This window comes from Triturus cristatus, chromosome 7 (assembly GCF_964204655.1).
Source record: "Triturus cristatus chromosome 7, aTriCri1.1, whole genome shotgun sequence".
Lineage (NCBI taxonomy): Eukaryota > Metazoa > Chordata > Amphibia > Caudata > Salamandridae > Triturus > Triturus cristatus.
The window spans coordinates 1,711,104,775-1,711,130,125 of NC_140590.1; the positions used below are offsets into that span (position 1 = coordinate 1,711,104,775).

General features: G+C 43.8%; 1 pseudogene across 1 annotated transcript; it reads left to right on the forward strand.

The window, feature by feature from the left end:
• The first annotated feature begins 8,319 nt into the window (after positions 1–8,319).
• On the forward strand, positions 8,320–20,616 carry LOC146812838 (epidermal differentiation-specific protein pseudogene; annotated as a pseudogene). The gene is made up of 3 exons (XR_014966924.1): positions 8,320–8,439; positions 11,857–11,923; positions 15,922–20,616. The product of XR_014966924.1 is annotated as an epidermal differentiation-specific protein pseudogene (transcript).
• The last annotated feature ends 4,735 nt before the right edge of the window (positions 20,617–25,351 follow it).

Consider the following 25,351-nt stretch of genomic DNA (forward strand, 5'->3'; position numbering starts at 1 on the left):
AAATAGCACAAGCAGTGCTTGATTTGAAAAAAAGAAATAACTGCCAGGGCCCTCGTCAGGTGGCACCGGCAGCTTGTGACACCTATTGCCGCTGCCAGCCCTGCCGATGGCAGCACCAGCACAACTACTCACCATCACACTCCTACCAGTGTGACAATTGAGCCTACTCGAGGCTAAGCGTAGGAATGTTGCTGGTTCTGCCCTGCATCTCCAGCAGCCAGCACCAGGCCTAAGTCCCATACATGTGGGCAGGCGTTTTGTACAATCTATGCAGGAATGTATACCGCATGAGTTTCAGCTCATAGCTAGGAAACAACATCAGCAGTTGGGCACAGCGGAACTTCCATCGTTCTTCAGAGATCAGAGCATTCATTTCAGTGCTCCAATCGATTGATGCGGTGAGAGTGAACACCGGGGCCGCGTTTTGCATTGTATTACAGAAACGTGTAATGAGTCTGAGTGGTGACGGGCCAGTCAGTATATGCTCAAGTGCATGTAGCGTGAGCTGTGGCCTAGGGAACGTTGTGCAGAGTTTTATATAGCGCGAACTTGACCCGAATCGGGTATCAGAGTGCTTTACAAAGCACCAGTTATGTTACATGAGCACACACATTCATTTTGGTTGGGCGCGTTACCCCTCCTTGCTCTGTTGGAGGGGAGCAAAAATTGTTCTCGGGATATAAATCTGCAAATTTGTTTGTTCCCAAACTAGCGACATGCTCCCCTTATCTTCCAATGGGAGAACATTCGGGTTTTGCGCCAGTGGTACTGAAGGCGCATGCAGGACCTCATGTCCAGCTCTTTTCCTCAGACCCTCCCAGCTCCATTGTAATGTCTAAACTGTGTCTATCTTATTGCACGGCCGTTTAAATGGTTGATCTAAGGCGACTTGAAGTGGTATGGGCGCCGCTTTGTCCATCGCCACAGCTACGCGGGGCGGAAATGGAACGGGATGCACCCAGTAATGGAGGAATTGTGCTTGGGCGCAGTGTGCATATAGCAGGATGTCTGGGGCTCCAAGCCCGCCCTGCACCAAAGGAAGTATCAGAAGATGCCACTTAACGCCAGCCTGCTTCCCCGCCCAGATCATAGATGTTAACAAAGAGCGCATGTTTAAAAAATAAAATTCCTGTCGAAGTGGCAGTTGGATGTTAATGAACAAATATATAAATTTGGACAAAACCACCATTTTAACTATAGCGATTCAACACGCTAGGGAAAGTGGTAGTCTGGATCAAGTCTCTATCTTAACTATAGCGATTCAACACGCTAGGGAAAGTGGTAGTCTGGATCAAGTCTCTATCTTAACTATAGCGATTCAATACGCTAGGGAAAGTGGTAGTCTGGATCAAGTCTCTATCTTAACTATAGCGATTCAACACACTAGGGAAAGTGGTAGTCTGGATCAAGTCTCTATCTTAACTATAGCGATTCAACACGCTAGGGAAAGTGGTAGTCTGGATCAAGTCTCTATCTTAACTATAGCGATTCAACACGCTAGGGAAAGTGGTAGTCTGGATCAAGTCTCTATCTTAACTATAGCGATTCAACACGCTAGGGAAAGTGGCAGTCTGGATCAAGTCTCTATCTTAACTATAGCGATTCAACACGCTAGGGAAAGTGGTAGTCTGGATCAAGTCTCTATCTTAACTATAGCGATTCAACACACTAGGGAAAGTGGTAGTCTAGATCAAGTCTCTATCTTACCCTCCAACCATGACACTGTCTTACCAGAGTTCATGTCCCACAGTTCCTGAATATTGCTGCTTAACCAAACTCCCAAAGATCGCACAGGACCATCTGCCCACTTCAGAGGATACTCCAATTGGCAGGGTTGGGTGGCGGCAGTGAGCGGGAATAGGGCCGATTTTGCCCAATTTATTTGTATGCCAGACAGCCCACCAAATTTGAGGAGGTCCCCCAGCACTGGGTGCAGGTTTTCTGCAGGATTATTCATATAGAAGGTGCTGTCGTCCGCGTATAGCCAACTGATGAGACCCCTGGAGGAAAAACCCAGACCCCTGTTTGCGTGGTGTCACCGAAGTCTTGCGGCTAGTGGTTCCACAGCAACTGCAAAAAGTAGGGGGACAAGGGACATACCTGCCTTGTGCGTTGAGTTATTGGCAGCTGTTGGGAGAGCAACCTGTTTAACCTAAGTCTGGCAGTGGGGCACGTGTACAGCAGTTTGATCTGATTGATATACCAATCTTGCTAATATTGTAAAAAGGTATTGCCATTTTAGCGAATCAAATGCCTTGGTGGCATCTAGAAGTGCCACCCAGGCCTGTGTTTGAGGATTTAAATAATGTAGCAACGTGAAAAAGGTGCACAGGTTATGTGCAGTAGACCGGCCTGGAATGAAGCCAGATGGATCGGGTCTAGTGATTAAAGGAAGTAGGGGTTGCATTCTATTTGTCAATAGTTTGGCGTAGATTTTTGTGTCGATATTGATCAGGGATAGAAGGCCATACAAATCTCTCCCGTTAGGCGGTTTCCCTGGCTTGAGTAGTGACAGCATAATTGCTTCTCTCAATGTGGGGGGCAGGATCTCGAGTTTCTTGAGCCTCACCAGACAGTGTCAAGAGTTGGGGCAGTAACAAGTCTGCATAGCTTTTGTTAAATGCTCCTGTGAGGCTGTCTGACCCTGGTTTTTTTTCAGAGGGTAGGCTGTTTATTACTTGTTTCATATCTTCTAAAAAGTAGGGTTCGTCTAGATAGGCCCTTTGCCCTCTGTCTAGCCAAAGCAAAACAATAGACTCTAGATAGGACATAGAAACAGAGGTGGTAGTGTTCCCTTAAAAGGAAATATCCGCACATTCAACAAGTATGATTTGATTCATCAATAATTTAAGGGTGTAGAACTCATACAAAAGGGTGCTAAGTCCGCCCCAAAAATATATGTATATGAATATGATATAAGTTTATATTTTCCTCTCATAGTTTCGTGTGGTGTACCATCACCACTACTGGGGTTCCCATATAGATGTCATCCAGCTTTAACGGACATTAGCTGCTATCAATTTGTGACGTATAGAATCCCATAAGATTGGTAGGTTTCGTTTTTAATTAAATATTTGGATGCACTTAGTATTTGACAACACAGTGGTTTGGCGAGCTGGGATTATAATATTCTGAAATTCTATTTTCAATTTCATTTGTCTTGTCCACCCTCATCAGGTTGTTTGCTTATTTATTTATTTATGTTTATATCTATTTTTGTTTATATTTTTCTTTCTTGCTTACTTTGGTGGTTTGGTCTGTGCACAAACTCTCATATCTTTCGTCTGATTATATGCTTTATATATATAAACTTGTACATAGGATTTATAACATGTATATATGCAATTTGTATTGAGTGTTTATCCTTTTATGTAATACAAATAGAGGTCAGTCAGTATTGCCAAGGGCAGTACTGTAACATGTATATAATGCTCAATGTTGTTTTATATATATTTGTTTGTCATTGTATATCAGTATGTTTACAACAGTATGTTTGTTATTCCAGCCTTGAAAAAGTCTTAGCAAAAGACGAAACACGTGTCGGCTATTGTGTGCTGGGAATTTTTTTACAAAAAAGAATATTTTTGACAATAAGAATAAAAGAATACTGAACTGCATGGGAAATGACTCCTCAGGATCTTTATTTCGGATCAATATTGTTGTGTCTTGTCCACTCTTAAAATTGTGATTTATACTGGATGTTCCCACTAATTTGATCTCAATTGTCTATAGATCAACAATACACGTAATGGTGTGCTGCCAGAACCCCCATTTGTTTAGATAAGACTCTAGATAGGCCTGTACCTCCGTAGGAATTACACATGAAGAGCAAGAATATAATGTGGTGCTAAACTATTTAAATTGATTTAAAATTTCTTGAGGACCTCTAACTGTAACCTGGTTATCATCCAAAATCTCTGATATAATGTGCCATTGCTGGGTGGGCGTAGCATGTACGCCAAGGTTTCACTAGGTCTATCCCCTTCGCTGTACCGTCTGTCCTGGGTACACTACCCCAAAAATGTTACCTCCCTAAGTGCTTCTTCTTCATATTCTAAGATTTGGTCCCTTGTGTCTCCTTGTAGTTTGGTGTCCCCCAGATTATAGTACTGTAGTTCCATTGCTCCTATATTGAATTCCAGTTTACAATGGTTTGCCTAATTGATTTCAGTATCCCAGCCTGTTTGGATATACATTTCCCCTGTTTAACGGCCTTGAAGGCTTCCCACAGAGAAGCCTGAGATTGCACTGTGCCTGTGTTAGTGGAAAAGTAGTCTTCTATGTCCCCTTTAATTTCTTCCCTAAAGACAGGATCTGTGAGAGCGTGCGGGGGAAGCCTCCATGTATTTACTTTAGGGGGTCTCTCAGGCATGAACAGCTGCAGTGAAACTGGGGTGTGATCAGACTTGGTACGGGGCATATGGCTGACTGCTGACGCCCAGGCCTCTATGTCAGGTGTCACCAACCAGTGATCTAATCTTGACCAGGCGTTATAGTGAGCTGTGCTACATGTGCCTTCAGTCGTATCCAGGTGTCTGTGCCGCCAGATGTCTGTTATGTGCCAGTATGCCATTAATTGCCAAGCTGGATCTCAGGTGTAATCTACCCGGCCCTCCTTTCCTATCCATGTTATTGTCTATTAGGGCTTTGAAGTCCCCACCCCATATGAAAGTGTCATGTCCTACCGTAGCTATTTTAGCCCACACAGTATGAAAGACATCTGGAAAGTCCACATTGGGGCCATAAATTGCCGCCAGTGTAACATTGATCATGCCCAGCCTGCCACCCAGAATCACAAATCTGCCCTCCGTATCTATATGTGTCGTTTTACCGTCCAGTCCACACAGGTGTTTTGCATCGTGGCAGAAAAGCCGATGTGCAAAAGAAATTGGCTCGCGCACCTAAAGCAAAAACCTTAAAAATAAATTTGTGATCATATCAAGTGGACACCAGAATAAAAGGTTGTCAGGGCAATGTAAGTGCTTTGCAGACATTTGAAAAAACATCAATTTAAAAAGATTAATAAAAAGAGTATATAGATTCACAGCAAAGTGCTAGTTCAGGGGCAGGATGACAGCAGCAATGTTTCACAGTCTGTCTATGACATTCAGCCAGGGCTGGAACAGGGTGGCAGCAGCATATTTTCACAGGCATTCTGAGGCATACAATCAGGGGACTGTTCCACACAAAATGGTTGTGAGTGGTTGTTAGACTTGGCACCTTTTTGCGTGTTTCCCCTGAGTTTTTGCTTTCTGACCGCCTGGTTTTTGTTGGTGTAGCGTTTCTGCGTATTCTTAGCACTGCTGATCAGTGGTAAAGGGCATGTGCTCCTGTGGTAAATTGTGTTATAGATTGGTGTTTCCAGATTGGATATTTGATTTACTTGTCAGTCATTAGTAAAGTGAACTGAGTGTGCCAGGGCCTGTGAATCAAATGCTACTCGTGGGCCTGCAGCCCTGATTGTGCCACCCATGTGAGTAGCCCTGAAAAGGTAACTCAGACCTGCCAATGCAGAGTCTGCGTGCAGTTTGTAACTGCCATGTTCACTTGGCCAATGCACACACTTGCCAGCCCCTAACCTTCTTTTTCTTACATGTCAGGCACCCCTAAGGTAGGCCCAAGGTACCCCTGTGGGCAGCGTGCAGTGTATGTGAAAGGCAGGACATGCCCTGGTGTGTGTGGCATGTCCTGGTAGTGAATTACAGCCAATTTAGTTTTTCTTTATTGCAAGTCTACCTGTTCCCCATAGGACAGAAATGGGAGTTTGTTTATAACATTTTATAGACAAAACTGGCCCTGGGAATTAGGTAAGAAAAAAAAGTTTAGTATGCCTAAACTCAGAATCTAAAAATGCATCTTTTAGTGAAGGGAATTTTTACATTCTGTGTTTGAAAATACCACTTTTAGAAAGTAGGTATTTTCTTGCTCAGTCATCCCATGTGCCTCTGCTGGAATGTGGATTGCGTGTCTGGGTTTTGGATGACAGAAGGCTGGGGAGCCGAAGTGGCCCCAGATAGTCTAGGTGGGTCAGGAAAGGGCTGAATAGACCTGGACTGCGATAGGGAAGGGGGAGGAGATTTCCTGGCACCTCAAAGGTCCTGGTCTGCCTGTGAAAATGCCATCTCCACCTCCTGCCAGGAAATCACACCAGAGAAGGCAGAACTGGTTCTGTCTGGGCACAGCCACTCTCTGCCTAAGAGATCAAAGGATTTTGGGATATAAATATTGGGGCCCAGACCCCTAAACTTTAGAACTCTTTTGGACCAAGAAGACTGCCAAGAAGAAGAGTCGCAGAAGCTGTGAGGAAGAACTACCACTTTGCTGTATGCTTTGCTGTGTTGGCCTGCAGTGGCTGCTTCTGTCTTGGGCAGTGAAAGGACTGGACTGAACTTTCTGCAATCCAATTTGTGAGTTTCTCCAAGGGCTTGAGGTAGACCTTGCCCCCTGTTCAAGAAATCTCAGGAACAGCAAAGACTTCAAGCTCTTCTGCCCTCAGCACTGGGGACTGTGTGTTTTGTGCTGCAACAGAAGAAAAGCAACTGGACTCCGTCTACGACGCCGCTGCCAGCTCCGTGTCCTGAAGGCACCCCAGAGGGCACCCCCGCAATGCCGCACCGCGACCTTGGTCTCACTGGTGACGCCTGCTGATGCCGCCACCGAGCCGCAGCTCACACTGCAACCTGTGGCACCACGCTCCGCAATGCCTCGCTTCATGACGACCCCTTGGTATCCCTGACGATGACTCTCCAAGCCGAAATCTATGCCGCTGCTTTCACCGTGGTTTGAGGGCACCCCTCGTAAAGTTGCATGATGCACCGCCCTTATCCCGCACCGCAGCCTTGGCCTATTGACGCTGGCACCATGGACTCCAGTTTGTCAGCCAACGACAGCACTTCAGCCACGACGATAGCGCTGTTAGCACCGCGATCTGCCAGCACCACGACGAGCACCGCATTCACTGCGCACCGCGAACCTGGTCTCACCGACTACGCCATCTGAAGCCACCACCGAGCTGCTGCTTGCACTGCGACTTGAGGGCACCGCATGCCTGCTGACGCCAGCGCTCCTGACATCAACAGAGAAGAGATCGATCTGCAAAGCGTGTGACTTCGAGGGTCCCGACTACTCTTGCACCGACCTCCAGGACCGACGCCTGCAAACACTGTGCTTTCGGAAGCTCAACGAGAGGTCACCGATGCCCTGCATTTCTGAAAGGTACTGTTTGCAGGTCATCCCGACACCATAGCTGGCCCATTACATTGCGGTCAGCCAGAACTGTTTGGATTTGTTTGCTCACGATGCCGTGATAGCCCCAGACAGAGCTATTGACATCAAGGAACTGTTTTTCAAACATATTTTGATAATTGTAGATTTTTAAGTCCTGTATTGTGGATTTTTATTGTTTTGGTCTTGTCTTAAATATATAAAAATATTGGATATTTTTCTAAACTGGTGTGGTATCCTTTTGTAGCGCATACACTGTATTACAGTTGGTTATGTGCAGATGCTTTACACACTGCCTCTAAGAGAAGCCTGACTGCTCATGCCAAGCTACCAAGGGGGTGAGCAGGGGTTATTTTAGGAGTGTAACTCCCTTATCCTGACTAGGAAGAGGGTCCCTATTTGGACAAAGATGCAAGCCCTTGCCAACTAGAGACCCCCATTTCTAACAGTGGTTGAGAGACTGATTGAGTTGGTGGATTAGCAAGTTAGAAACATAGAGAGTGAATGAAAGAATGAGTTAGAGAGAGAGAGTGGAATCAGGAAACTGTATGCGCAAGTGAGTCCCTGGTAGTTTGTAATACAACAGTAATAGTAAAGCTGAAGCATTGAGCACCATCCAGGATCAGACTGAAGCATTCAGATCTATTGCAGTCCCAGTGCTGTCACACTCAAGGCTTGGCAATCCAGAATTCAAATATATTTTTGACAGTATAACATTAGGTGTATTTCAAAGTACCCAATTTAAAACATAGACAGTGTATTTCAACAAATTTCTTATAGCAAAAAGCACAGAAAATCTAAATCATCGGAATATGATTAGGGTTAGGTGAAGTGCTTTAGGTTAGATTTAGGGTTTAAAGTAAGGTTTAGAAATAGCTATTGACATTAGAGTTTTGATGCTGTTTTTATTGATGCAGAGGTAATGACATTCTGTGGGAGTCATGACTATTTAGATTTGAGTATATTTTACTAAGTAGTGCGTGCACATCACAAGGTGGTGGAAAGCACCACATGTTTATACACATACAGTCATTTTAAACATCATGTGCTTCTGTGAGTGATTTCTGTGCATCCTGTTTGCTTTTCTCATGCCCCATTCCTAGAGTGGAGCCTGCTGACATCGTCAGAAGGAGCCTTATAAGACGGGCCTCCTGAAGTGGTGATTACTGCAGAGAGAACAAAAGCTAGTGGATGACATCCCCAAGATCACTAGAGGTGAGTGCAGACAGCTGGACCTTTGCAAGTCTTTGTGATCTCTCAAAGACAACACAAGAGCAAGCAACAACTGTCATTCTATAATTATGGAGTTGCACATTTAGATCTGCCCCCTGCCCTGACCACAGCAGAGTTCTCACTAAAGAGAGGAAGGATTCAGGCAAGGTAGAGCACAGATGGTGTAGGGCTGTTTAATGAGACACATCTGGGATAACAATTTCTGGCAATGCATTATATTGAAATTAAACCACCTCACTAATACACTGCAAGTACATAAAACCAACCCACCTTTAAACCCTCAGCTATAGTCACCACTCCCCCTGCCCCTGCCCCAGCTATACCACTGTTAGTAGATGCCTGCTCCTCCATGCTGGCTCCTTTCTTCACTGGTGAAATTAATCCTCTTTCTATCCCCTCCTAGTTTCTCCTAACCTGCATGTTCACACCTTAAACAATGCAGTGCTGTCACACAGGTAGCAAATTACAATACATACCCTAGTACCCACACCTGAAAGACTAATAGCAGCCTTCAGGAACCTCAACGTTCTCCAGAAAGACTACCCAGAACCCCCATTGCCTAGGAAACAGCTCTTCCGCTCCACCAAAATGTGGGATGAGAAGGCATGGATAGAAACAGCTCATAGCTGCATAGGTACACAAGGAGGAAGGAAGGAAGCCTTCCTCTGTTCATCACCCTGTGTGGTTGCCATTCCCCTTTTAGTGGTGCTATAACTATAGATGGAAGCTGGTAGAGTGTACACAATAATGCGAGGAGCATAAGCTGCATTTTGCTCTAAGAAGATAGGGTTAAATGCTAGTTCTGAGGATCCAGGACATTCTGTGACTTGCTTTCCCAGTGTTGGTCTCTCTGGTTGTCATTTGCGTGTACTCCTTCTCTAGTCTTCTTAATTCTAGTTCTCCAATTTCACAGGCTCCCTGTCCTGATCCTTTTATTCTACTCATTCCAAATGTAGTGCCTTTGTCCACTTGGTCCTTCTGCATTGATTTATTCAGTCCCAAGGATTTGTCTATTCCTAATTCTCTGTCTTGGTCCCCCTCTCGATGTAGTATTGGTACTCCTCTGTCTGGTCCTCTGGTGCTGGCCCCACTGGCCTTGGTTTCTTTAGCCACTGTAGTCCACTGGTTTTACTGACATATCCAAGTCCGACTTACCCTCTGGTCTCCTGGTTTGCCTGTTCCACTTTATTATTGTCCATCGGGCCATGGTCTCCTCTGTCATGGTCCTCCTAATAATGGTTCTCCTGGGTTAGGTCTTTCTTGTCATTAACCCCATGGTCCTGCTCCTTCTGGTTCCCATATTGCAGGTCACCTTGGTCCATGTAGTCCTTTCCATTGTGGGTTAGGATCATGCTGACTTGGACCCTCATGGACCCTCAGACCTTAGCCTTACTGACCCTAAATGTCCAGGTCCTTTCTATTCTGCCTTGACTGGCTGATCTTGTCCCTCGTGTTCCTGGTCCTCCCTTGTCCTAGTCTTCCTGGCCTGGGTCCTCCAGCTTGAAGTTCCTTGGTTCACCTTGATCTCTGTGGCCCTGGTTCTGCTGTCTATAGCTCTCCTTTCTATTGTTCCCCTGGCACTGGTCCTCCTGGATCTGTCCACCTGGGTCTTCTACTCCTGCCTTAGTCATCCTCGTCCCTCTGATCCTGGTTGATACTTCCAGACCCACATTGTCTCCTTTGGTTTGCTGGTCCAGGATCTTCTGTTTCTCATAATCTGGTCTTTATGTTCCCTCGGACCATGCTCCAGTGGGTCCTGATTCCCCTTTTCCACATCATCTGTGCATTCTTCATCCTTCTCACCCTAGTCTGGGTCCTCACCCTGGTCCAGGTCGTCCTCATTCAGTTTCTCCTGGTCGTTTCTCCCGGTCTTGCTTCTCCTTTTTCCTGTCCCCTTCTGTGCTTCGTCACCCTGGTCTTGGTTCTTATTATGCTGATCCTCATGGCTGTGGTGTCCTTAGCATCCCACTGGTCAACATCCTCTCTCTTCCTTTCGCTGGTCCCCTACACAATGAACTGCAAATCTGTTATGCCGATTCTTTTTTGACTTACAGATATAGGGGCAGATTTACAAGCCCCGTGCTCCACTTTTGCGCCATTTTTAACATGGGAAAAGTGACGCAACAGTGGCGCAAGGGGCTTGTAAATCTGCCCCATAGTTTGGGAGCCAACACTGTCAAGAAAAGCGCATCATTTAGGACCCAGCCCTCCTAAAACACTGCTCAGTATGTAAACAACAAACTACCATTCTCAAAATGCATTAGGGAAGTGACTAAAATGTCAGTGTGACTGAAGGGGCCACGCATGGCATGGAACCCATGGGTATTTATCCCTGAAAACTGCTCTTCTGGGTGAATGGTTTGAAAAACTGTGTTTATTCAGCTGGTTGCAGAGTGAGTGGGCACTTCTCTCGCAAATTACCCAAATAATTTGCTTTCCTGTCTTCTGCTTTCACTTCCTCTGTTCCACTGAAGCCCATTTCTGTGCGTCACCCAATTTACCTCCTGCAAATGCCCCAAAACACTGTGGGGCATATCAACAAGGGCTTTATCTCTGCTTTTTTGGCTTTAAAAGCCAAAAAAGGAGAGATAAAACTAGCGCCCTATCAACAACAGGGTGCTAACATGCAAATTTGCATGTTAGCACCCTTTTACTCTACGCTTCCCCTTGCATCTCTAATGAGATGCAAAGGGGGCGTTCCAGAGTAAAATAATAGGAGAAATGTCACTAAGCGACATTTCTCCTATTATCAAGAATGTCGCTAACCCTGTTAGAGACAAAAAAAGCAGTGCTAACCGCGGTTAACGCTACTTTTTTACGTCTGGTATTTTTCAGACTTAGCCATGATATCCTATGGAAGAAGGATATCATGGCTAAGTTTGCCTGTCCCTATCAACATGGTAACATGAGATTATCGCTGGGTTTCCAGCGATAATCTCACGTTAGCCTGTTAGCGTGAGGATTTTTATCGCTATTGAGATAAGCGTTGCTAATAGCACGCTATCTCAGCGATAAAAATTCACGCTAGCCGGCGATAATTATCCTAACGCTAAGTGCGCTTAGAGATAATTATCGCCGGTTGTTGTTGATCTGCCCCTGTGTGCCTTAGCAGCAATTGCCTTATGTAAGATCCACTCCCTCTGTTTGTCCAGATACCACCTGTATCCCTCCACTTCCTGTTTACTGCTGCTTGTCGGTGCTGCTATGTTTTTCTATAATGCCAGGCTACTGCTATCCCCCTTAATAGGAAGCCCAAAACTAAAACAACATCTTCCAAAGAAGCTCAAAATGACCCAGCCCTCAAAAATCATCAAGAAGAAAATCATGAACAATTAAAAAAACAATGTATTATCATGAGTGATGAAAATGTGTTACAACAATACTCCTTATTCTTTTCAGATCAACAAACACGCCTAGAGTGCAGCCCAAAATATCTGTGTGCCATATCCTGAAGCTTCCGAAACAGGTTTGGTTCTTTGTTATGTATTTCAATGTTATATAATTGTCAATGTATTTTTCAAAATTGGTTTAACTGTTCTTTTAATGAGTGAGCAATTTAGTTTAATTCATGTACATGTACTTGTGTACATTTGTATATGCGCTTACTTTTGAATGTTTCAGTCTTTCCTCCACCCCCAATATAAGCTTCCCACAAACTTGGCATTGCCTGTAGTTTTTCTTCATGTCTGTCTTAATAAAGACCCCCTTCACACTTCATATGACGGTCTATAGGATATCTTTTCTGCTGCCAAATAAAGTGTCAAGTTCCGGATATTTTGCCACGCACTGGCTAAAAAGCAGAACTTATGTACCAGTTTACTTGTCTGCTGACCAAATAGCAGATATTCTAATCCATTGACTGGCGCCACCCCGATAATTGTCATTTCCATAAGCAGAGGGACAGAACTACATGGAACCGGTCTCAGGCCTGACTGTGGAAACGCACAAATGCTCACGGAGCTGAATCGCACCATCCAGCTGGTGCGCCAAGATTGTTCTTTCGAATTCCAGGGTTTCTACAGCAATGGCGACAAGAAAATCTGTGCACTGGGGTTGAGAATCTGTACACCACCAACTCCCCTAGCTATGTTAAGGAGCAGAAACTGGAAGCTTCGCTTTGAAATGCCAGGAGAGGCAGCTGGGCTCTATGTTGAGTAAGAGAGAGCGCGCTGACTGCTCAGAAAGGACCTTGGAGGAATGCTTGAACTGGCACAACTAAGAAGGCATGAGTCCATGAAGAGGCAGGGGCAGAACATGACATCCTCTGTGTGCCAGGCAGAGGATTAGTCCTGCTCTGCAGGGGAAACATTTAGGATTCCTTGGGGTAGCACTATGGTGTGACCTGACTCATAGCTGCCAAGTGTTCAGATGGCTCCTGAGTGGCATTTCTCGACTTTACTTTATGACTCAGTGACAGGCAATGGGAGAAACCTTTACTGACTGCAATGAAAGTAAAGTAAACCAATTGCCTGGGCCTAGGCTAATTCCATAGCATAGGGGACCGCATTCTTAGATCCAAGTCCAGCTCATATTACCTGCCTATGCAGCACAGCAAACATGCTGGCACTGGTGAGCTTACGTAAGCACTACAGTGCCTGGCCCCACATAGAGGAGTTAACATTCTGGGTTAGCCTGTTAGTGAAGGGATATGAACACCATAGCTAAAATGTGTTATTGTTAGGGCTTCTGACTAAGTACATCCATGAATGTAGGGTATCTGGGAAGTTAAGTTTGTTCGAGTTCCCCTAAAACCACTCAGACAGACAGCGTCATGTAACCGGACAGCAGCCCACAGTCTTCACAAGAAACAAGCCGAAGTTCCAGAGGAGCCAAAGAGCAAGGGATGAGCTAGACTGACAAGGGGTGCAACAGGAACAGAATTACTCACCACTTGTAGACACCTAGCAGGTTGGTGGGTTTAGTGTCTGGGTGCAATGAAAATTCCCAAGGGGTAAGATCTACTAGCACCTTAACTCCACCCCTGCCTCTTTAACAGGTGCTGACGCTGCCCCCGCTCACCTGAACTTTGACCTCCTCACCACAAACGTGGACTGCAGCAGGGACAAAATGGCTCCTTTTAAATTATGACTTATTAATGTGGATCATCATATTTAGAGTCATGTTTCAGAACAGGGGCAAGGTGTGGCTCACTAGATGGTGGGGACCAACCATGTGGTAAATCTCTCCATAAACCATGCAGTTCAGCCAAGAAGACAGCATGAGTTGGGTCCTCCCTGCACCATGCTTGGCCTGAAAACAACAAGGCACATTTTTTACTACAAGGGAGAAGGGGAAGGAAGTAGCAAGGCTTGGATCGCCAGGAAGACAGAATATTGCAGAAACAAGTTCCCAGCATAGCTGGGCACCCTCTGAGGATGTCCACTCTTTAAACAAACCTACCAAAGAGGCCCTCAAGACATAGGGTGAGAGAGTGTGTGCTGTTTGAAATAAAGAAGAGTGATTCAACCTACTCCAGAGTCTCTTCTTGGCAGACGAACCTACTACAGTGGTATGCAAAGGAGCTTGCAAGGCTGTCTGACAGGAGTTGTCTAGCTTGTATCCCCTGGGAAGGCTGAAAGTAACATCAATCCTTGCTTTTATTTGTTGCTTCTGATCCATTTATGTATAGTAATATATTGTGTGTGGCATAAGTAAATACATTTTTCTCAAAGATGAAGCACTCACTGGACAGTCACTTTTTACTTGGGTTAGTTTTTTTTTTCGGCCCTGAGTCTCTATTCCCAAACCACTTTTCAGATTTATCCTTGAATACATCGGCTTTACTACCCTGATGATGGACAAGTGCTGAAAGGGTGGACGTGGTGCTCAGTTTTGGGTCCAGTGTTAAGGTTATGTCTCCAGACAATAGTGGTAGCTGTCGTTGATTGATGCCATCTTAGCCCAGTCGGATTCGTTTGCTGCCACTCAACTCCTGAAAAAGGTCTCTCAATATGTAGCGTAAAAATCAAAAGTCTTCACTTAAAATAGATAATTGTTCAGTGTATCCAAGAAAGAAGAGATTCCCTCCCCTAAACACTTGCTACTGTGCATGGTCCTGCTTTTCCTTGCGCTGTGCATTGATCACAGGCAGTGGGCAGAAAGTCGGGTAACCTTTTCTATGTCACATGGGGGCATATCAGCAACACCTGGCGATAATTATCGCTCAGCGCTCTTAGCGTGAGGATAATTATCGCCGGGTAACGTGGATTTTTATCGCTGAGATAGCGTGCTATTAGCAACGCTTATCTCCTCAGCGATGAAAATCCTCACGCTAACTGCCTAAGGTGAGATTATCACTGGAAACCCAGCGATAATCTCACGCAATGTGGCGTTAGCTTGCTGATAGGGACTCACAAACTTAGCCATGATATCCACCTTCCATGGGATATCATGGCTAAGTCAGTCCTGAAGCCGGCGTAAGGGAAGTAGCGATAACAGGTGTTATCGCTACTTTTTCTGACGCTATGCTTCATAGGGTGGGGCTTGATGATAGGAGAAATGTCGCTTAGCGACATTTCTCCTGTCATGTTAGGTCAGGAACGCCCACTTTGCATCATATTAGAGATGCAACGCTGGGCGTTAGGAATCCCCACGCTAAAGCAAGGTTTCACGCGTTAGCGTGGCCTTGCTAATTAGGCGATAAAATTATCTCTGCTTTTCGGCCGAAAACGGCCGCAAAAGCGGCGATAATTTATTATTGCCAGCTTGTAAATATGCCCCATGATTCCTAGAAAAAAGCCACAGTTTCCACATGGAAGCGAAAGTCATGTCTTATTGGACAGAAGAGAGGGCACTTCAGTTTTGCTCATTTAGGAATTTTCATGACAAGAAGTTTTTTTAAGCAAAATGGCCCCTCTTTTTTTGTCCGTGGCATATAACTAGTCTCTCACCACGGCTTGTTTAATTTAGAACAACTAGGAAACTACTCATGGGGGAGAAGCATTGGTAGCAAGCATTAACGCAAGCCAGCACTACGCACTGCTTTGCATTCGTGTTTTCATATCCTTAACAAACCCATGCATGTCAAACTTTGTGAATCTCATAATATACTTTGCATCAAGGCTGTGCCAAAATAATGATGCAACCCCGATACAAAATCTTTGGAAATCTGTGCTCAAGTGCCAGAGAACTTATATAGAAGCTCTGTGACCAGTAAGTGGCAATGTCCTTGTTGTCAGAGTGATGCCTCATAAGGATTCTGACCCAACCAATGACTTCCTCATTCTGCAGCTTATGAGCACCTTGGGGTGTACACTCTTTCTAAACCCTGAAAACATGCATGAACCAAAGTATTGGACGATGAGGGCTTTAAAATATTGAAAAATAAAGTTCGTATCTGGAAGGCATTTTCCAAATACTGACAACTGGCTGTATTCTTCATGATGATGAAACCTTTCCTTGGAGAAGGGAAGAACCAACTCTTCATGACTTTCCTCACTGAGTGGCTTTTGTTTTGTCTTACAGGTTCAAACAAGGGAAACTCATTGGAAACCCTATTGCCGAAGACCATGAACACAATCACTGTCTATGAACACCCCGACTTCAAGGGACTCCATAAGACCTTTACTAATGATGTTCCACGTCTGGCAGAGCACAGCTTTGAAGACTGCATCACATCTGTGAAAGTGGTGGGGAATCCATGGATAATGTACGAGCATCCAAACTATCAAGGATGGTGCATTGCCCTAGAGGAGGGAGAATATTCATGGGCTGAAATGAATGACAGGGCATCTTCTCTTAAGGTGATCACTGATGATCTGGGCGATCCCCAGATCACAGTCTATGAGCATCCCAATTTCTTGGGTTCAGTGATGGTTCTGAATCAAGAGGCCAATCTATATTATGGAAGCATGAATGATAAGATTTCTTCCCACAGAGTCCAGAGAGGAGCGTGGCTTCTGTATGCACATCCAAATAGATCTGGATGGTCGATTGTAGCTAGGGCTGGTGAGGCTCTGGCGAGTTACTATGATGTTGGTTTGAATGACCAAGTCTCCCACGTGCGTCCTCTGTGCCCTGGAAAGTCCTCGATAACGGCAACGATTCTGTGGGACAAGAAGGTAGAGAGTGAAAAGAAGACCCAGTTAGATAAATGGGAACACAACAATGACACCGATCTGGAGCAGCAGTTCACTGCCACTTCTACTAAAGAGTGCGAGAAATATGTTACCAATAGCTTCGAATTTAGTAATGAAACATCACTCAAGCTCGGTGACTCACTTACCTTGATGGAAGTTGCCACGATTAAGAGAGAGGTGTCCAACAAACTTACAGTGAAAAAAGGTGAATCAGAGTCAGTCACAGAGAAGGAAAAGGTAGTTTTTAGCATACCGGTAAAGGTCCCGCCCCACAAAAAATTGATTGTCAATTTCATGCGCCAGGATGTCACGGTCTCAGTACCAGTACAGCTGAAAATTGTCCAGGGCTTTAAGACTGTGACTGAAACAGGAACATATCGATGCGAGAATGGCACAAGGACCTACATCGATGTGCAGTCCCAAGTCCCCAATTAATCTTAAAAAGGGCCCACACTGTCTTCTCCAAAGTGGCCACTCCACAATATGGATTCACTGTTCTTGTTCTTGGGTGATTGTCATTTCCTTAAAATTGCAAAGTCTCTCAAAGATCATTTTGCAGCTGCCATTTTCCCACACCCTACTTGGAAGAAAGTCCCTTCTTTTCAGATACAAAAATCCTCACCAATATTTCGTAGCAAGCTTCATAATACCACTTGGTTTCTAAATTGAGGGATCTAGAGTCTTATTTCTTGTGTCCTTAGGAGAACCATAGACCCAGAGTGGCTAATATAAATGGCTGAAACATATCGACACTGATTTATCTGGAAGTAAGGAAAACCAATAGGTCAGAAGCATTCATTTTTGGGATTTTTTAATCTTGTCTTAGTCACCCAAAATAAAGGCCCATAACAAGTAGAATAAAGACAATATTAAGCCTTACGTTTATGAATATGGATTAAATCCCCATAAATGAAATCTAGAGCTACCACATCTTTAGTTGAGCCCACCTCAGAAACACATGGCCTGTGGTGTGATACAATTCTTATGATGAAGCATGAAATGAAATGGAAGTGAAGATTTTGTTCCTGAAAAGAAACAATTTTCTTGCAAGGACCAAGTACTAAACTTGGAACTCTTGTCTCAGTTTACCACTGCCCTTTTTTGTTTATAATTTTGGGCCGCATGTACGGTAGATTTAGCAGTCACAATTAGAGAATTGGGCCATATTCAAGTGCAAAAGAGCTTTTTAGTATGTACTAACTCTATTTCCGAGTCAGTAACCTTTTACCATCTCACAAAATAGGGTTTGCGGTTTGGTTTTAGGATAGGGCATATCAAGGGCGTCCCTTCCTATTACGAGTAGCAGGGGGACTTATGAATGATTTGCAACCACTATGCGGTCACAAAACATTCACTGTTTACCACCCACTTTAAGTAGATGGTAAGCCAGTCTCAAACGGGAATGGGTCCCCAGGGGACCCTTTCCTTTTGTGAATGGTAGCGAGAATGTTATTTAAGAGCAGGCAGTGGTCCTACGAAGCATTGCCTACTCTTAAGAAATGAAACTGTAAGATTTCATTTTTCTTTTTGAAACTAATCCTATTTTCCTTTAAGGAAAACATCTGCATTACAGAAACAAACAAAAGAGTTGCTTTATTTAAAAGCAAACACGGTCATGGTGGTCTGCTGTTGCCAGCAGGTCACCATCCCTGAGATTCTAGCGATTCCCAATGGGTTGCAAATTGCGACCTACCTCATGAATATTGTTTATCTATTGTTTAAATTGCATTTATGTAGTGCTTAGGAACCCTGATGAGGCATCAAAGCGCTTTACGGCGAGTAGCACGCTATCCAGGAACCCAAAGTTAGTGGTCAGGCCATTAGTTATTGAAGTTAGTTTTGCATGCTTATTCCATGCATTGTATTGATGAGGTAGGTCAATTGCGACTCCGTTAGCAATTGCTAAATGTGTCAGAGACACATTGGTGCACCGCAGTTTGAGACTTCCTAATTGTGGGTTACAAAAAGGCACAATTAGGAACTCACAAAATCTGGCGGCCGTACATGTGTCCCTTAGTGTTCCGTCCGGGAGGATGGACTAGCATTTCACCTCTCTATCCCCCCTCTTTGTGTAAAGTCATCACTGCTAATCCAAGCCATAAAAGATGTCCCACCTGTAGTGTAGTGATAACCTCTAAACAGCTACCATAATCTTAACCAGTCCCAATGTTGTATTGGGCAATAGGCTGTCGCTGCTGCATAGTGGATATACTGTACCCCGATGGAGAGAGCCAATGCCATACTCTGACAATGGGATGTCAATCAGGTACCAATGTATGACTTTGCCCTTCTTAATCTCAGTCAGCTCCCTGGTGTGACTGCCTCTGTGTATACCTGCTGATTGCTGAAGGTTCTTAGGAAATGGCATACTGAGACAGGTTAGTCAGTGTCAATGCTTCAACGTTAGCTGAACTCCACTTTTATAGCAAGGTTTGACCCACTGCATTGAGCCAGTCCTTGATGACTGAGTGACCTGTTCATATGTCATGGAACTGAGCATCATTCACAGTTTGAAAGGCCTGGGCAACGCACCTGGGCCGTCAATGCTTCCTGCTGGGGGGGCCGTGGTCCAGACGCTGAACATTTACAAAAACACAGATCCACTTCCCTCAAATGTTTTGGTTGCGAGGAGTAAACACGTGAACTGAAAGAGGCAAATTGGATACTTTTGCTATATTCATTTGTGCCACAGTTTCAATGAGGTGCAAGCATCATTTCCCTCATTCATGTGATCCAGCATCCATTCATCCGGATACATTTTGTCTGCAACTCTAGCATCTGTTCTGCATTTCAGACCTCTTTTCGGTTTTTCTTCAAGATTTCCTCCAACGATATTAAGGCTTCAGCTGATGCATGGAAGACATCTACCCCCCTCTTCAAATCTGCCCCACAACAGAAGCCGCTGATGCCTCATTAACCTGCCATTAATGGAAATCATTGATGACTAATTAACCTGTCATTAATGGAAATCACAGATGTCTAATTAACCTGTAATTAATGGAAGTCATTGATGACTAATTAACCTGTCATTAATGGAAATCACAGATGTCTAATTAAACTGTCATTAATGGAAATCATTGATGACTAATTAACCTGTCATTAATGGAAATCATTGATGACTAATTAACCTGTCATTAATGGAAATCACAGATGTCTAATTAACCTGTCATTAATGGAAATCATTGACGACTAATTAACCTGTCATTAATGGAAATCACAGATGTCTAATTAACCTGTAATTAATGGATGTCATTGATGACTAATTAACCTGTCATTAATGGAAATCACAGATGTCTAATTAACCTGTCATTAATGGAAATCATTGACGACTAATTAACCTGTCATTAATGGAAATCACAGATGTCTAATTAACCTGTAATTAATGGAAGTCATTGATGACTAATTAACCTGTCATTAATGGAAATCACAGATGTCTAATTAACCTGTCATTAATGGAAATCATTGACGACTAATTAACCTGTCATTAATGGAAATCACAGATGTCTAATTAACCTGTAATTAATGGAAGTCATTGATGACTAATTAACCTGTCATTAATGGAAATCACAGATGTCTAATTAAACTGTCATTAACAGAAATCATTGCTGTCTAATTAACCTGTCATTAATAGAAATCATTGATGACTAATTAACCTGCCATTAATAGAAATGATTGATGACTAATTAACCTGTCATTAATCGAAATCACAGATGTCTAATTAATCTGTCATTAATAGAAATCACTGATGTCTAATTAACCTGCCATTAATGGAAATCATTGATGACTAATTAACCTGTCATTAATAGAAATCTCTGATGTCTAATTAACCTGCCATTAATAGAAAACACTGATGTCTCTAATTAACCTGCCATTAATAGAAATCACTGATGTCTAATTAACCTGCCATTAATAGAAACCACTGATGTCTAATTAACCTGTCATTACGATAAACAAGTAATGTGGTAATTCATGATTAATTATTTCTGTATGCTTTCCTCTAGCTTGCAAAACAAGTTAAGATAAGTGTTTGTGTAGATTATTTTTCTTTGGCTGTATTAAAAATAAATCTCAATGAAAAGCAGTTCCAGAATGCTTGTATCTTTTTAATTGAACCGGAAGTCTACATTGTCAGCCTATCAGCACTGGTCTGTGCTAGCGAGGGTGGTTTAAGGAGCACACTCTCTTGAACACTCTGATTGGGCGAAGCTTTCACCTTTCCTAAATTCTAAGGGGCATATGTACAAGTCCCTATCGCCACTGGAACGTCACTTTTTGTGACGTTCCCGTTGTGATAGGGGCTGCACCTTATGTACAAGGCAGCGTTAAGCCACTTAACGTGGCTTAACGCTGCCTTGTACATAAGGCACCCTTTCACGGCAAGTTAGCGTGAAAGGGGCGTGCAGTGAGTGTTGTGGTGGGCGTTACACCGCAACACCCATTGTATTTGATGCTGCCCCCTATGTACAAGGATGGTGTACATAGGAGGAAGCGGCAAAATTAAGACCAGGAAAATCCTGGTCTTAAGATGGCGAAAAGAGGAGAAATGCATTATTTCTCCTCTTTTTTGTTTTTCCATGTGTGCTTGTGCAGCACACATGGAAAAAGAAAAAAGCCATGGCTTGTTTATGTACAGGAAGGTGTCCCCCTTCCTGTACATAAACAAACCTTTTAGAAAAATTCCATTTTGTAACTTTCATGTGTGCTGCACGATGCAGCACACATGAAAGTTACAAAATGGCATTTTAGGATTGTTTATGTGCAGCACACTGGAACTTTTGTCTCTTTTGTGTGATTTTTCTCCTATATGCTGTGAAGTGCTCCGATACCTTTGGGTCTGGCTTGCGCTATATAAAACCTCTTAAAAAAAAAAAAAAAAACATTTCAATAGTATAGTTTATTTATCACATTTTTGCCTTTCTATGGTCCCCCAGAAGTCCCATGATAGTCCAGTGAGACCACAGCAGCCATTGATAAGTCACTGTGAGAGATGCGTGTGGTTGTAATTCCTGTTATGGTCTCGTGGCAGTACTGCAGGACCCGTGAGAACTAAATAATGTCGAATTTTGTCTGAAAGAGTGCAATTTAAGTTTGAACCTAAAGGTTTAATAATTAGGTACATTTATGATAATCCGGGTCGTTTTTTGTGTAAAAATTGCCTTCTTATTTCTCGTGGTTCTGCTGGGGTACTACAGAAGTGAAATCAGAGCTTGGGATGTGCCTTACATCATTTTTTGCAATATTTTTGGTGTGTTAACTACGACTTGAGGTGATTATAGAGCTGGAGCCAGCACAAAAAACGTGATTCGCAATATCTGCAAGAAGAAGTTTTCTCGAGGAACATCAAAGAAGTACTCGCACGGTTCTTCTTGTCTATGGTGAGACATGTAATTCATGCACCCCAAGGGCCTCATTTACTATATTTTGTCGCACAGCAGCGCAGCAAGTCTTCCTGCTGCGCTGCCGGGTGTCAAAATGAAATGGCAGGAATGTGCCATAGCTGCAAGATACGGGGCATTCCTGTCTTTCTCCCCTGCGCCGTTGCAAAAACAACAGCTGTGTGCCAATGCAGGCACCCTAGCATTATGTTGCAAGATTGCCTGCGTTGCAGGGATGATTGTTTTTGCACAGGAAGGGACACCTTAATACACAAAAGCAAACATTGATGCCATTTTCCTCTTTCTTCTGCAGCACGCATAGAAAGGGGGAAAAACTAGGAGAAATAGAAGTATTTCTTCTCATTGCGCTACTCCTATGGCTGCCGGGGGAGGCGCAGGATTCTGATGCATTTCCAACTTTACAAAATGTTGAAAACCTGCGAAAGTGCCAGGTTCCATGGATTTTGCGTCAAAACACCCTCAGCAACACCCTTTGAATGACCCTTTCAGGCAGAGTAATGCGTGACAGAGGGCCATATTTACAAGGCCATGAAAAGTCACACAGGGTGACTATATGTGGCCTTCTAAGTATGGGCAATTCCATTTTGCTGCCGGTGCGTCAAAAGAAGTGATGCACCGGCAGCGCAATGGGCTTTCAAATAAGGCAGCAAGTGCCTTGCTAGAGTCGAGATGGCACGGAATGCAAATGTGACATTCACATCAAGTTCAGGGCTCTTGGCTGGACCAAGAGATCGACTGCTCGCTGAAGTGCACATGAGAATCCTGCATACCAGGAGATGGTGAATTGATGCAGAGGGTGCAGCAATATTGTTTAGTCTGCGGAATTAGGTAAAACTGTGAGGGACAAATTATTGTCTGAGTATCAATGTGGCAAAAAGAATTAGTATTTTTTGATTAACTCTCTCTAAGCTCACCTTCCCTATTTTTGTTATCCAAGTTGAGCACAACAGCAAAAATTGAAAATACCAAAAAATTCCAAAAATGTAAGGGTATTTTTAGAACCTCCCTTTCGGGCTTTAAATAAAAAAAAAAATAATGTCATGTGCTTGCATCAGAATAGTCTGCAATAGCGGCCTATACATGATAAAAGGCAAACCTATTGCTGTTAGTGTAAATAAAACCTAAATGCTTGTAACAATTGATTTGCCTTATTTTCATAAAGATTTGTATCAGCCTTGTGTACTTTTTTATGACAGATCCGACACAACATTTTGATTTGTATTTATAAAATAACAAAATAAAATTTTTCTGCAAGTGTACAACCAAAAATTTCTGCATGGTTGGTGCATCGAATTCCACTGCATCCACCCCGGGATTTTGCCTCAAATCCATATATGCAAACAATTGTAGATATGGATTTTCACCAAAATCATGCTGAGGCTGGCGTAACGAGGAGAAATAATTAGATTTCTCTCCTTTTTTTCTATTTTAATGTGTTTAGCATTCTACAGTACCAATACATAGAAGAAATATCCTTAAAGATTAGTTTATGTGCCGGAAGGGGCCCCTTCTTGAATAAAACTTGCCTGAGCACAAAAGTTGATGCACTTGTGCTATAGGGCTCGCCTGCCTATTTTGGTAGCAGCATGCAGAAAGTGTGCCAGTGCATTTAGAGAGAACGCTACTGGTAATGGGGCTTGGGATCTCTGGAAGTGAAAGATCTACATAGTAGGGGCTTGGCCGCTGTTAGAACTAGGATCTCTAGTTGGCAGAGGTATGCACCCTGTCCAAACTGGGACTACCACTGTAGTCAGGTTAAGTTAGATACCCTCCCTAAATTAACCTGTGCTCACCCTCTGGTAGCTTAGCACAGAGCAGGTAGGCGTGGCTTAAGAGGCAAGGTGTAAAGTATTTGTGCAACCCTTACTACAGTAAAACGGTGAGAAACACCACCTGAAAATAATCCACACCTGGTTAGATAAATAGAGCTTGATTTATTGAGCAAAGCAAGATACAACACTAACAGAATCCAATAAATAGAACTGGAGTTATGAAATTGTTAAGAATATCCTGAAATCTAGTACTTAATAGTCAATTGAACTTAGGGGTTACTTAAGGTCATAGTGGACTGGGTCAAATCTAAAAAGTCAAGATGACCGCGATGCAGGGGCTACGCAGACCCCGCGGAGACAGTACCTTATTGGAGAACTTTCGCCGACATTGAGTTAGGAGGCAAAGCATCGTCTTTGATCCGAAGGACTGTAAGGGATGCGTAGGCACCGAGTCACGCGGTTAGGTCCCATGTAGTCATCAAGCTTCGGCCCTGAAGGCAATGCGCTGTCAGTGACTGTATGAGTCACTTGTTGTCATCGAGCTTCAATAATGGAGGCGCTGCATTGTGGTAGGGCCACGATAAAGGTCCTGCGTCGCAATCAAGCCTCGGCAATGAAGGCACTACGTCGGTGTTGGTTGCAAATGTTTCAGTTCCCACTGGGGCAAAGTGGGGACTGTGTGAGTTTTAGCAGAACTCTATTGGAAAACCCACTTCAAAGTTCCCCGAACTGAATTGGCACCACTTGGCAGGGTAAAACCCACAGCTGTCACAGTCCACGTGCTGGATGAAGATTTGCAGTCTTTGATGTCCCTGAGACTACAGAACAGAAGGCAAGCAGGCAAGCCCTTTGAGTTACTCTGGTTTCAAGTGGTGAAGGCCCAAGTACTTACCCAGGCACAGCAAGCAACATGCAGAAGGCAGGGAAGCACAACAGGAAAGCAGTTCTTCCAGAGCAGTCCCAGAGAATATTAGCAGCACAGCAATCCTTATTTCTCGCAGAGTATCCATATGTCCAGAAGTGTACTGATTTGGAGGGGTCAGAGACCGTGTTTGTATACTCAGTGGTGCCTTTGAAGTGGGGGTAGACTTCAAAGAAGGGTTGAGAAATGCACACAGGTTTTCCCTTTCCTGCCCAAGCTACAGACATACTACAGGGGGTATGCAGCTCTTTGCGTGGGGACAGGAACAGAACTATTCAAGTGCAAGTGTCATTTCCTCCCACCCATCTAGCTCAGGAAGGCCCATCAGCCTGGTGATGGGCCATCAGGATTTGAATGACACACCTCAGCTCCCTTTGTGTGTGACTGTCTAGAGGGAATGTACAAAGTGCAGCTGTCACCCAACTCAGACATGTATTGGAGGGAGGCAGAGGCATACAGAGTTTAAGAGTAGAAAAATGCCAACTTCCTAAAAGTAGGTAACAAGGGGAGTTAGGCCCAATGGGCCAGGTTCTGACTGGGCCGTATATGAACGTGTAACAGGGGAAAAGGCCAGGACCTGTTTTGTTTTGGCGTCTTTCAATTAATGCTAGACCAAACAGTTTATTTTCATTTGATCTCGTTCTTTATTTATACCTTTTATTCCACTTTAAAAAAAAGATTTGTTATATACTCGAAACAGAAAGAGACGATAAAGTCCTTATACAG